The sequence below is a fragment of the Scyliorhinus canicula genome, chromosome 2 (assembly GCF_902713615.1).
Source record: "Scyliorhinus canicula chromosome 2, sScyCan1.1, whole genome shotgun sequence".
Lineage (NCBI taxonomy): Eukaryota > Metazoa > Chordata > Chondrichthyes > Carcharhiniformes > Scyliorhinidae > Scyliorhinus > Scyliorhinus canicula.
Window position 1 is genome coordinate 100084034 of NC_052147.1, and position 14827 is coordinate 100098860.

Consider the following 14827-nt stretch of genomic DNA (forward strand, 5'->3'; position numbering starts at 1 on the left):
AAATAGTCAGCTGACAAGGCTCCAAAAGCAGTTGCAAGTCATCATCACCCTCTCCTCTGTGCCAGACAACAGTAAATTGCATTTATATCCTGCCTTTAACATAGTAAAACCTCCCAAGATGTTTCACCGGAGCATAATTACACTAAAAATTGACACCAGGCATAGGCAGTACGGTGATGCTGTGGTTAGCACTGCTGCTTCATGGCACCGAGGTTCCAGATTAGATCCCGGCTCTGGGTCAGTGTCCATGTGGAGTTTGCACATTCTTCCCGTGTTTGCGTGGGTTTCGCCTCCACAACCCAAAGATGTGCAGGGTGAGTGGATTGGCCACGCTAAATTGCCCCTTAATTGTCAAAAATGAACTAGGTATTCAATTTTTAAAAAAAAAGCCAAAGACATTATTACAGGTGACCAAATTCTTGGTAAGAGAGGGCTTTAGATGATTACTTAAATAGAAACAACGTGCAGGATACGGGGAAAAGGCAGCGGAATGGCACTAAGTCATGATGCTCATTTGGAGAGCCATTGCAGACACGCTGGGGCCAAATGGCCTCCTACACTGTAACAATTCTGTGATGTTTGTTAGTCCAGCTGTCCACCAGTTACATTGTTCTCATTTATTAATATGATTTGTTCACTGTAGTGACTCGGCATTGACTGACTCAGAGATAGTCTGTGTTTTAAGCAATGTTCTTCCATTCAGAGGTGAGCCCAGATAATGAGTTATTTGACAGGAAGTCTAACAGTTAAACCCAGACTCTGCTCGGCAAGGCATTAACGATCGCATCTTGCTGAAGTTGTCTTTGGAGAGTGATCAAGGCAGGGAGCTCTGTCTCCTTTTCCACCCCTCAACCCTGTTAACCAAATGGAGTGCGAAGAGAAGGGGGATTTCTCAGGCCGCTCATACTCGCTGGCCATTCCAATGCAATCCTGAGCTTGCCTCCTAACTTACCCCCTCCATATATCTGAACTCGCACCAAATCCTATTCACGCATCGTCCCCGTCCAGCAATGTATCCTCATCCTGGAGTTCAAATGCCTCCATGGCCTCATTCCTCCCGATCTCTGTAACAGAAACCTCCGCGATCTCTTCGCTGCTCCACCTGTCGCCTGCTCTGCATTGAATTGTTCCACCATCGGTAGCCGTGCCTTCAGTTACCTCGGCTCACGTTCTGAAATTTCCCACCTAAACCTCTGACTCTCCTTTATGATGCTCCATAAAACCTACCTCTTTGACCAAGATTTTGGTCACCTGTCCTAATATGACTTAGAACATAGAACAGTACAGCACAGAACAGGCCCTTCGGCCCTCGATGTTGTGCCGAGCAACGATCACCCTACTTAAACCCACGTAACCCGTATACCCGTAACCCAACAATTCCCCCCATTAACCTTACACTACGGGTAATTTAGCATGGCCAATCCACCTAACCCGCACATCTTTGGACTGTGGGAGGAAACCGGAGCACCCGGAGGAAACCCACGCACACACGGGGAGGACGTGCAGACTCCACACAGACAGTGACCCAGCCGGGAATCGAACCTGGGACCCTGGAGCTGTGAAGCATTGATGCTAACCACCATGCTACCGTTGACTGTGCTTAATGCCAAATTTTGTTTGATTGCTCTTCTGTGGTGCTTGGAGACGTTTTACTCCATTAATGGTACACCATTGTTGCATACCTCATTTCCACATCGTGCAGTGCATTTTACCTTGGTGGGTGGGGGGCACTTTAAAGTATGAAGTGTTATAAAGAGGGAATGGGTCATTAGGTGATGTGAGCATACGGCAGGTTAAACAGATAAGACAATATAAGTGCAACATATTCCAGCAAAGCATATTGTCCATGCCAGGACTTGCTACTCTTGAATTTGCATGTGATTGGACTATTTGCTTTGGCCAAGAGACTATTCTCTCTCAGTTTAATCTCCGGTTAGCTGGAGGCCTCATTCTTGCCAACAATTGGTTTCCAAATGTCTTGTTTGGATAAGCTTTCTGGATGTGCCATTCTGTCGAGTCCCTCCTCCTCCCTGGAACCTCTGTACCCGGAACGCAAAGCCCAGAGCAAAGTCTGATGTCTGACACATTGATGCACTTCGGAGGAGAGACTTCCACAGAGCAGTGGAACTGAAGTGCTTTTCAATAGCAAGAATTTGCTGACCTCTAGTGGTATTTAGAAGGATTTCCTTTAAAAAGCTCTTACTGTTATGTTGATTGATTTAAGCAGTAGATACATCAAACCTGAATATTTCATGGTAAAATATTTCTATGTCCCCCTATTTTATATATATCTGTATGCCTGCCGTTGCTAATGTAAGGCAATGTCTGCTTCTGACTTAAAAGGATGTAGATTCAAGTCCTACTCCAGAAAGTTGAGCATGGTTGGTATTTTATGGAAAGTATAAAATCTGTCTTTTTAAATTGCGTAGACTGTCATTGTGTAAAATGATCCCATAGAGATCAATCAGATGAGTCAATCGCAAAATGCTATACAAGGATAAATATGCAACTCTACCTAGCTTCCTGCAATTCCACCCTGTTGTACATCCTGTATTTTCATTGCTCCTGCATTGATGGGCTGCAGCTGCCTAAGGCCCTTAGCTCCCTGTACCCCGCCATCTTTTTCTCCTCATTTAAAGCTCCTTTAAACCTACCTCAGTGACCATGTCTTTGGCCAGGTCCTCATGTCTCCTGAGGTGGCTCAATGTTAGATTTTGCCTGTTAATGCTCCTGTTGGTTGTTGCGCCATGTAGTTACATTTAAAAAAATGTTAGAGTACCCAATTGTTTTTTCCAATTAAGGAGCAATTTAGCATGGCCAATCCACCTAACCTGCACATCTTTGGGTTGTGGGGGTGAAACCCACGCAGACACGGGGAGAATGTGCAGACTCCGCTTGGACAGTGACCCAGGGCCGGGATTCGAACCCAGGTCCTCAGCGCTGTAAGCAGCAATGCTAACCATTGTGCCACGTGCCGCCCTCATGTAGCTACATTTAAAGGTGCTATATAAATGCAGGGTTGTTATTTGATGCAGTAAGCACAACTGTTACTTTTGCACCTCATATGAGGAGGGCTGGTTACAATTGTACCAAAGGTATTTTACTGTTTCAGTTCACTTTCTCCAATTATTGGCTAATAAATCTGGGTTGGTCCAATGTAGCCAAAGCCATGCTTCAGTGAAGTATTTATTCTCATTTTATTCATGAGGAAGAGAATGCTAGACTCAGTCAAATACACCAACAGGGTAAAAAAAATTTTCAGGATTTACCTGCAAGTGATCACAAGTGGGCAGATTTGTAGAAAACGCCAGCTCGTCTCCGGAAGTGGTCTGAGAAGTTAGAACTGTGCAAAATAAAGTTGCGGAAGCATAACTGGTTGCACAATGCTGCCACTGGGTGGCATCCGTGTTAGCCGTGCCACAGTGGTAACACCTTGGATTCAAAAGCCATGAGTTAAAGTTCCACTACAGAGACACATAATTCAGTAAGTTGTCAGAACAACCATACATCTGATTGTGTGCCATGATGCTTCAACACACCACCCATGCCACCATTCCCTGGTAGATATATCAACCAAGCCTATTGCGGTGATTGTCCCTTTATTTATAAATGCACAAAATATCAGAAGAAATTCACACCAACTCAATAAACAACCACAACCCTCCTGCCTCCCCCCGACACCAACATCCCCACCCTCCCCCGTTGACCTCTCAATCTCAATCCTCTTTAAAGAATTTGTTGAACGGTTTCCATCTCCGGGGGAGTCCCTCTACCAACCCTCGCAGAGCAAACTTGACCTTCTCCACCCTCTGGAATTCTGCCAGGCCACTCCACCCACACTCCCACTTTTGGTGGCTCTGAGTCCAGCCACCTTAGCAAAATCCGTCTCTGGGCTATACGGGGAGGGGGGGGGGGGCAAAAGGCCAAGACGCCGGCCTATCTGACTCCTGGGTCTTCTGTCATCCCAAATATCGCCATCTTTGGACTTGGAACCGCCTCCACCCCAACACCTCGGACATCAATATCCGATTCCTGTCAGAATTCCCTCGGTTTAGGATACGCCCAGAACACGTGGATGTGATTCGCGACCCCCCCTTGCACGCACTTCCCACACCAATCCTCTACCCCCGCAAAGAACCTTCTCAACCTCGCTGCCATCATATGCGCCTTATGCACCATCTTAAACTGTTGAGGCTTCACCTCGTACATGACAAGGATGCATTCACACTCCGCAAGGCCTTCGTCCACACCCCAGCCCCCACCTCCACTCCCCACTTCTCCCATTTACGTTTACTATCTCCCACCGCGGCTGCCTAACCCTCCATCAATTCCTTATTGATATCCGACACCTTCCCAATCTATTTCATTCTTTGACAGCAACTTGTCCTGCAGCCCCAGGGGCAGCAGCCCAGGAAAGGCCGGCACCTCTCTCCTCACAACGTCCCAAGCCTATAGGTACCTAAAGCCATTCCCCCTGGGCAACTCATACACTTCCTCCAAGTCCTCCAGCCCTCAAATTTGTGATTGTCCCTGTCAGGGCAGCGTAGTAGAAGAAGGTCACCTGGCTTGAGGGACCAATTGCGGACTGAGTGTGGGTAATCACCTCAGGGAGTGGAGTCCTCTCTTGGACAGAAGATGTAGAACCATAGAATCCCTACAATGCAGAAGGAGGCCATTTGGCCCATCGGGTCGGCATCGACACTCAAACTCCCCCGCCCTATCCCCATAACCCTACCTAACCTACACATCTTTGGCCTGTGGGAGAAAACTAGAGAACCGGAGAAAATCCACGCAGACACAGGGAGAACGTACAGACAGTCACCCGAGGCTGCAATTCAACCCGGGTCCCTGGCGCTGAGAGGCAGCAGTGCTAACCACCATGCTGCCCCATTTAGGGAACTGCGGTACAGTAGCAATGTGGCTGTTGACCTCTGTGCCGCTTTTCTTAATAATAAATATCTTTTGTCTTTCTAATGAAGTCTGTGAATATGCATCATTATACCTATCTAATATAGTGGTTGGTAATCGACTTCCTAATTTTATATCTTCAAGGGAAGTCATGCAGATGATAGAATCATAGAATTTACAGTACCGAAGGAGGTCTTGGGCCCATCGAATCTGCACCAGCCTTTGGAAAGAGCACCCCATTAAAGCCCACATCTCCACCCCATTTGCATAACCCATTAACCCCCCTAACCTTTTTGGACATGAAGGGATATTTATCATGGACAATCCACCTAACCACTGTGGGAGGAAACCGGAGCACCTGGAGGAAACCCACGCAGACATGGGGAGAAAGTGCAATCTCCACACATAGTCACCCCCAGTGCTATACTCAGGGAATGCAACACTGTTGGATCAGAGTTTAAACCCTGTGTACTCTGTTATGGGCCAAGGTTTAGAGAATCCCAAAGTGTATCATGAAGTTCACCTGACCCACAACTTTTAATAGATTGTGGTATGGGGAGCACACGGTTCACTCTACAGGATTGGTATAGCAGAAAATGGACCAGTGCTTTTTTAAAAACAAAACAATGTTTATTCTATGAACTCAAGTTAACCTTTTTAAAACAAACAGTGAATATCTTAGCAACCAAATCAAATCAAATACCGCCTCAAAGAATACAACATTAAGTGACCTGTATGCTGTTCTTTTATACCCAAAATACTTAACAAACCTTCAAACAGGAGCACATTAGGTTTACATTCAATATTGAGACCTTTTTACAATTTTGAGTTCACCAAATGATCCATAGTCTTTGGGTGGCAGAGATCACAGCAGTGCAGCTCACTGAAAAACACAGACACACCCAAGCTTTTCTCAAACAAACTAAAAAACAGAAGTAGAGCTCGGCTCCACCCGCACTCTGACATCACTCCAGTAACATGAGCAGCTCCATTTCTTAAAGGTATATTTCTTAAACACCCATTTCTTAAAGGGTACTCTCACATGATAACCCTTTCAGGTGGGTGTAACTGATCCGATGGTGCTATTTCACTTGAGTATATGAGTGCTTTTCCTGTTTTCCTGGCCAATATTTATCCCTCGACATCACCAAAGCAGATGACCTGGTCGTTTCACATTGCTGTTTGTGGAACCTTGTGCATAAATTACCTGCTGCAGTTCCTACATTGCAACAGTAACTTCAAAAGTAATGCATTCGTTGAAGTTAGAGTACTTTTTTTTTTCATGGGATGTGGGTGTTGTTGGCGAAGGCCAGCATTTGTTGCCCATCTCTCTTTGCCCTTGGGAAGGTGGCAGTGAGTTGCCTTCCTGAACTGCAGCAGTCCATGTGGTGTAGGTACACCCACAGTGCTGCCGGGAAAGGAGTCTCAGGATTGTGATCCCATGACAGTGAATGAATGGTGATGTGGTTCCAAGTCAGGATGATGTGGCATTCGGAAGGTAACTTTCAGGTGGTGGCGTTTCCCTTGTGACTGCTACCCTTGGTGGAGGATGTGAGTTTGGAAGGTGCTGTTGAAGGATGCTGCAGTGCATCTTGTGTATTGTACTGTGTGTTGGTAGTGGAGGAAGTGAACGTTAAAATTGGTGTTTAGGATGTCGATCAAGACGGCTGCTTTGTTCTGAATGGTGCTGAGATTCTTGAGTTTAGTTGGAGCCACACTCATACAGACATGCAGCACGGTAACACAGTGGGTAGCACTGTTGCTTCACGGCTCCAGGGTCCCAGGTTCAATTCCCGACTCAGGTCACTGTGTGGAGTCTGCACATCCTCCCCGTGTCTGCGTGGGTTTCCTCCGGTTTCCTCCCACAAGTCCTGAAAGATGTGCTGTTTGGTGAATTGGACATTCTGAATTCTCCCTCCGTGTACCCAAACAAGCGCTGGAGTGTGGCGACTAGGGACTTTTCACAGTAACTTCATTGCAGTGTTAATGTAAGCCTACTTGTGACAATAAACATTTTTTTTTAAATGTAAAAATGGGCAGTATCCCATCACATTTTTGACTTGCATCTTATAGATGGTGGAAAGACTTTGGAGTGTGATCCATTGTAGAATTCCCAGCTTCTGACCTCTTGTAGCTACAGCTGGAAAATTAACTGGCTGGTCCAGTTAACCTTCTGGTTAATAGTAACCCTCAGGATGTTGACAGTGGGGAATTCAGTGATGTTAATGCCATTGAATGTCAAGTGGAGATGGTTAGGTTCTCTCCTGTTGGAGATGGTCGTTGCCTGGCATTTCTGTGGCACAAATGTTACTGAGGCACATATGAACTTGGCACAGGAGGTAGACTATTTGCCCTTTAAGCCTTTCCGACATTTGATAAGATCATGGCTTATCTGATTGTGGCCTCAACTCTACATTCGTTTACCCTCTATAACCTTTGACTCATCTATTAATCAAGTATCTATCTAACTCTGCCTTAAAGATATTTAATAAGCCAGCCGCCACTGCTGTCTGGGGAAGAGAATTCCACAGAGTAGCAACCCCATGAGAGAAAATATTCTCCTCCTCCCTGTCTTATCTGGGCGACCCCTTATTTTTAAACTGTGCCCCCAAGTTCTAGTCTCTCCTCTGATGGGAAACATCCTCTCAACATCCACCCTGTCAAGTCCCCTCACGATCTTATATGCCTCAATAAGATCACCCCTCTCTCGTCTCAACTCCAATGGATACTGGGCAACCTGTGCAACCTTTCCTCATTAGATATCTCTATTCAGTGCAAGAATTGTTCAAAAGAACCTTCTCTGAATTGCAATGGCAATCCTTTTTTAAGTAAGGAAACCAAAAGTGATGGCAGTACTCCAGAATTGGTCTCACCAACACCCTGTACAACTGCAGCAAAACATCTCAACTTTTATACTCCTTTCTCCATGCGACAACATTCCATTAGCCTCCTAATCAGTTGCTGTAGCTGGACACTAACATTTTTGTGATTCATGTACCAGGACACCAGATCCCTCTGTATCACTGAGTTCTGTAATCTCTCTCAATTTAAATAATATACTGTTTTTCTATCTTCCTGCCAACCTAGGCAAATTCAGACTTTACCACATTATACTTCATCTGCCAAAAATTTGAAGACTCTTTACTTACTTTCTTATATATCTTTGTGTCATTCGCAAGTTTAGTGACCATACATTCATTCAACTAATTGTTGTAGATTATAAATTGATGAGACTTCAGCATTGATCCCTGTGGCACTCTGCTTGTCAACCTGAAAATGACCTACTTATGTCCATTCTCGGTTTCCTGTCAGCTAAACAATCCTTCATCCATGCAAATATATTATGTCCTATACCAAGAGCTCCTATTTTCTGTGGTGAATTTTGATGCGGCATCTTATGAAATATCTGTTGGAAATCGAAGTACACCACATCTATAGGTTCTCCTTTATCTATGTTAGTTCCTCAAATAACTCACAATAAATTAGTCAAAACCAATTTCCGTTTCACACCTATGCTGACTCTACCTGATTGCATTAAGATTTTTTAAGTGCCCTGCTATAATTTCCTTAATAATAGCTTCTAGCATTTCCTCTGTGACTGATGTTAGACTAACTGACCTGTAGTTTCCTGCTTTCCGTCTCCCTCCTGAGTTGTTACATTCGCTATTTTCCAATCTGATGGTTCGATGTTTTGGAAGGACCGACAAAGAAGGAAAGGAGGTGGTGTTGCGCTGACCAGGAATTGGATCAGTGCAGTAGTAAAGCAGGATCTCAGATTGGAAAAACAATGTGTGGAATTTAGCTGGATGGAGCTAAGAAACAGCAAAGGGCATTGGGTAGCAATGGTAATGTGAGGCATAGTATGAATCAGGAGGTGAGAGTAGCATAGGCATTACTGTGATCATAGGTAACTTCAATCTGTGCATAGACTGGTTACACCGAGTGAACACAAATGGCGGGGACAAGATTCTGGAATGTGTTAGGGATGGGTTTCTAGAACAGTATGTTGACCAAACTAGAGGACAGACCATTTTTGACCTAGTATTATCTAATGAAAAAAGGCTAATTAATAATCTAGTTGTCAAGGAACCTTTAGGGATGAGTGACCACAATGTGTTAGAATAAAATGTTATATTTGAAAGTGAGGAAGTTGAATTTGAAAACAAGGTGTTAAAGTTGAATAAAGGAAGTTAAGAAGGCCTCGGGGACAAATTGTCTAAAATGGATTGGGAATATACATTAAAAGGTGTGACTGTGCAAATGCCATGGATAGTCTTCAAAGAAGTATTACATCACGTATAGCACCTATACATTCCTTCATGGAAACACAAAAAAAGCCAGTCAGCCATGGCTGAAAAAGGATTGTAGAAGATTGTTGAGGATTGTAGAAGATTTTTAAAAAGGCTATGAAAGTTGCCAGAAATTGTAGTAAACTTGAGAATTGGGAGGATTTTAGAATACAGCAAAGGAAGGCCAAGAAACTGATAAAGAAAGTGAGAACAGAATATGAATGTAATCTAGCAAATAACATAGAAGCAGTAAAAGCTTCTAGATTTGTAAAAAGGAAGCATTTGTCTGGGACAAATGTGGGTCCATTACAGGCAGAATTCATAACGAGGAACATAGAAATGGCAGAGAAGCGAAACTAATACATTGTGTCTGTTTTAACTCAGGGAGATGCAGGAAACCCCCCAGATGTAGAGATCCAAGGGATTAGGGAGTGTGCAATGTTGATGGAAATTAGTATAAGAAGGTTGCACTGGAGAAATTAATGGGACTGTAAATTGATAATCCCCGGGACCTGATATTATGTATCCCAAAGTATTGGAGGTTGCTATAGAGATAGTAAATGCATTGGTGATCATCTTCCAAAATTCTACAGATTGTTCCTGAAGACTGGGCGGAAGCAAATATCACCCCACTATTTAAGAAGGGAGGGAGAGAGAAAACAGGGAACGACAGAGCTGTTAGCCTTACATCAGTGGTAGGAGAAATGCTGAAATGAATTACAAAGGATGTGCTAAATAGACACTTGGACAATCATGATCTGATTGGGCATAAACAGCATAGATTTACAAATGGGAAATCATGTTTGACAAACATGTTGAGTTTTTTAAAAAGATGTTAGTAACAAAATTGATAAAGGAGAATCGATGTACGTAGTAGGATTGAGGATTAGCTAACAAGCAGAAAATAGTAGAAATAAACAGGTCAATCTCACATAGGCAGGCTGTGGTTCGTGGAGTACTGCAAGGATCAGTACGTGGACCCCAACTGTTTCACAACAATATTAATGAATTGGATGTGGAGACCAATTGTAATATTTCTAAGTTTGTGGATGATACAATGCTAGGTGAGAATGTGTGTTGTGAGGAAGATTTAAAGTGGCTACAAGAGGATTTAAACAGACAAGTGTGGACAAGGTATATAATGTGGAAAAATATGAAGTTATCCATTTTGGTAGAAGGGACAGATGTTCGGAGTATTTCCTAAATGGTAAGAAATTAGAAAGTGCCTATGCACAAAGGAACCTGGGTGTCCTTGTCCATAAATTGCTGAAGGCTAGCAGGAAGGTGCAACAAGCTATTAGGAAAGCTAATGGATTGTTAGCCTTTATTGCAAGAGGATTTGAGTACACGAGTAGTGAGGTCTTGCTTCTGCTGTATAGGATCTTGGTTAGACAGCACCTGGAGTACTGTGTGCAGTTTTGGATCCATTACCCCAGAAAGGATATTATTGCCACAGACGGAGTGCAACGAAGGTTCACCAGAGTTGTTCCAGGGATGGCAAGACTGCCTTATGCAGCGAGATTGGGCAAACTGGGCCTGTATTCTCTAAAGTTTCGAAGAATGAGAGGTGATCTCATTGAAACCTACAAAATACTTAAAGGGATGGCCCGGGTAGATGCAGGTAAGATGTTTCCCTTGTAAGACTTGGTTGGGGAGTCTGGAACCAGGGGAGCACAATTTCAAAATAAGGGGGAAGCCACTTAGGTCGGAGATGAGGAGAAATTTGTCTACACAGGGTTGTGAATCTTTCGAATTGTCTATCTGATATGACTTTGGAAGCTCAATCATCGAGTATGTTTAAGGTAGAGATTGATAGATTTCTGATTAACAATAATGTAAAGGGTTATGGGGGTAGTGTGGGTAAAAGGCATTGCGGTGTCTGATCAGCCACGATCATAATAAATGGCAGAGCAAGCTCGATGGGCTGAATGGCCTACTCCTATTCCTCTGACCTTTCCAGAATCTAGGGAAATTTGCAAAATTCTAACTAATGTATCTGCTATACCAGCAGACACTTCTTTTAAGACCTTTGGATGCAGGCCAAGAGGCCCTGGGGATTTACCAGCTTTTCGTTCCGATAGTTTTCTCAGTACCATTTCCCGGGTGATTATAATTGTTTTAAGTTCCCCATCGCCTCTTGATTTCCAAGTATTTATGGCATTCTACAGTGAAGGTAAACACAATGGGCGGAATTTTCCGAGACACAATCGACAGAATTTTCCCAAAAAAAGTGACTGAAAACCAGTGCGTTTCTCCCCAGCAACACAGCCAGGTTTTCTGACCAGATCGTCTGACCGGATTTGTCAGAAAACAAATCGGTGGACGTATTTAGGACCGTCACTCTGGCAGGGCGGGGCCTTTGGAGCCAGCAAGCCCATCTACACAGAGATGGAGGTGCCACAATCTGTGCGAAAATTATACTCTCCACGCCCCCCGCCCCCCCCCAACCCATGGAGGATCCCGTCCTCTGCCATCCCACAAGCTTTGGGGTGCACCCCCCCCCCCCAAACCACGAACGTATCGGGGTGTATACCCCCTCCATTCTCTGGCGTGCACCCCTCTTTCCCCCCCCCCCCATAACTTCCCCAGTGAAAAAGGATTTGCCCTCTCAGTGCCAGTTGGTACTGCCCAGCCTTGATCCCCAACCAGGTGGCCTCCAGGCACCTCCGCGTCCCCGGCGCAACTGGTTCCAGTTTTCGAGAACTAGTAGTGAATTGCACCCTTCTGACATCAGGCTGGTGGGCAGGAAGGTTCAATTGGGTCAGAAGAATCAACTATAACCTCGCTAATATTGAAATTGATGCAAATTGATGTAAATCAGCTTCTCGCTCTTCCTGGGCCTGAACCTGATCACATCATCGGGGAGGGCCTGGGAATGTTGTGTTCTAAAATCTTGCAGATCCCGCTTTTGACCTCACGAGAGTTTGTGGCTGTTATGAGCAGTGCGCCTGCAGCACAAGGACCCGCGGAATCACGCCCAATATATTTGTTCAACGCTTCAGCCATTTCTTTATTTTTCATTATTAATTCCCGAGACTCACTCTCCAGGGGACCAACACTTACTTTAGTTACTCTTTTCCTTTTTAAATACTTGTAAAAACTCTTACTATCTGTCTTTATATTTCTAGCCAGCTCTAATTTCTCCCTTTTTTTTAGTAATTCTTTGCTGATTTTAAATTCTGTCCAATCTTTATCATAGCATGATTCTTAGCAGAATTATATGATTTTTCTTTCAATTTGATACTCCCTTAGTTAGCCGGGGATTATGCATCATTCTTTCTGAATGTATATTTGCTGAGCGCTATGAAATATCTCCATAAATGTCAGAACTGCCTCTCTTCCGCCCTGCCATTTAACTTCATTTTCCAGGTCACTTAATGCAGCTCTGCCTTCAGGCCCTTTGTTTAGCTTTAAAACGCCTGGCTTAGACGCACTTTTCTCACTCTCAAACTGAATGCAAAATGTAATCCTGTTACAATGACTACTACCCAGATGCTTGTGTGCTATGAATCCTGTCTCATTGCATATTGCCAGATCTAGATAGCCTGCTCTGGTTTGCTCTAGAATGTGCTGCTTTCAGAAATTACCCAACATCAATCTATGAACTCATCTTCCAGGCTACCTTTGCCAATCTGATTTGCCCAATATATATGTAGATTAAAATCACCCATGATTATTGCAGTTCCTTTCTTAGAAGCTCCCACTATTTCTTCTTCTGTACACTGTCCTATAGTGTGGTTAATGATACGGGACCTCTAAACTACTCCCCCAAGTGACTACTTACGTCTGCTATTTCTTCCCCTACCCAATCTGATTCTACATCATCCCTCACTGTTGTACTGATGTCATCTTTAATTGACAGAACTACCCACCAGATTTTCCAAGCTTCCTCTCCTTCTGAAATGTTAAGTATTTTTTTTTTAATATATAAATTTAGAGTACCCAATTCATTTTTTCCAATTCAGGGACAATTTATGTGGCCAATCCACCTATCCTGCACATCTTTGGATTGTGGGGGCGCAAACATGGGGAGAATGTGCAAACTCCACACGGACAGTGACCCAGTGCCAGGATCGAACCTGGAACCCCGGCGTCGTGAGGCAGCAATGCTAACCACTGCACCACTGTGCTGCCCTGTTAAGTATTCTTGAATATTCAGGTCCCAGCCGTGATAACTTTGTAGCCACATCTCTCTATTGGCTATCAGACTATACGTATTCATTTCTATTTGAGCTGTCAATTCATTTTTTTTAACGAATGCAACACGCATTCATAAACGGAGCATTTGATTCTGTCTTTGGATTATTTTTGCAGCCTCTGGACTTGTCTGTTGACACATTCCTAAATCTGTGCACTTTGTTCTTTCCTGTCAAGCTCTGACTATCGTTACCCTTAATAAACTATATAAATGCAAATTGGTTCCTATTTTGCCTTTTTTCATCCTCCTTTGTAACATATTTCTTTAATTTTGTTCTTGTGGCTTCCAAGGAACTTTCTTCAAATTAAGCTGCAGATGTCACCGTTGGATGCAGAGTCCATTTATGCAGAGCGATTAGTAACAACAGCAACCTCTCCCCCACTGTGAGTTCCCATCCATAGAGGTTGTAAAGTAGATTTGCATCTGTCATTTTAACGTGCAACAGAAAATGCTGGAAAATGCTGAGCAGCATTGGTGGAGAAAAACAAAATTAATATTTCAGGTCGATGACATTCAAGGAAAACTGCGAGTTAGAGGAACAATTGTTTTTGAGTGGGTATAGAGTCAGGGAAAGAAGGAAAGAACAAAATAGTGGAGAGAGTTGATGATTAAAAGGAGAACAGGAATGTTGGGATGGGGCAAGTGTAAAAACCACAAAATCTTGCATTTATATAGTGTCTTTAATGTGGCAGAACATCCCAAGGCGCTTCACAGGAGCGCTATCAGAGGTCAAGAGCCAGAGGGCTTTAGGGAGGGAATTTCAGAACTTGGGGCCTGAGCAGTGGAAAACACAACAGACAACAATGCGGGGTCAGGGGAGGAGTTTAAATCAAAGGTGCTTAAGAAGCGACAAATGGAAGAATGTAGGACTGGAGGAGATTACAAAGTAAAGAAGGGAGTTAGAGTTTTAAGATTGAGGTGTTGTTGGACCAGGCGTCCAGTGTAGGTCGGCAGGGGTAACGGATGAACAAATCTTGGTGTGAGTTAAGGTACAGGCGGCAGAGTTTTTGACAAGCTCAGATTTATGTACAAAAGATGCATCTTGAGGTATTGCAGCAGAATCATTACCTACACACACTCCAAGAAAATGCAAGTTATGGTTATGACCTAAAGTTGTTCAGCACTAGGCCTCTGCAGCACCAAGGGAATGTTGCACTGTCAAAGATACCACCTCCCAGATGAGACATTAAATTAATGCTCCATCTTCCCTAATAAAAACAAAGTGCAATAAAAAATCTCAGCACGTCTGGTAGCATCACGGTGGCACGGTTGTGCAATGGTTAGCACTGCTGCCTCGCGCCATCGAGGACTCTGGTTTGATCCCGGCCCCAGGTCACTGTCCGTGTGGAGTTTGCACATTCTCCCTGTGTCTGAGTGGGTCTCACCCCCACATCCCAAAGATGTGTAGTATCGGTGGATTGACCACACTAAA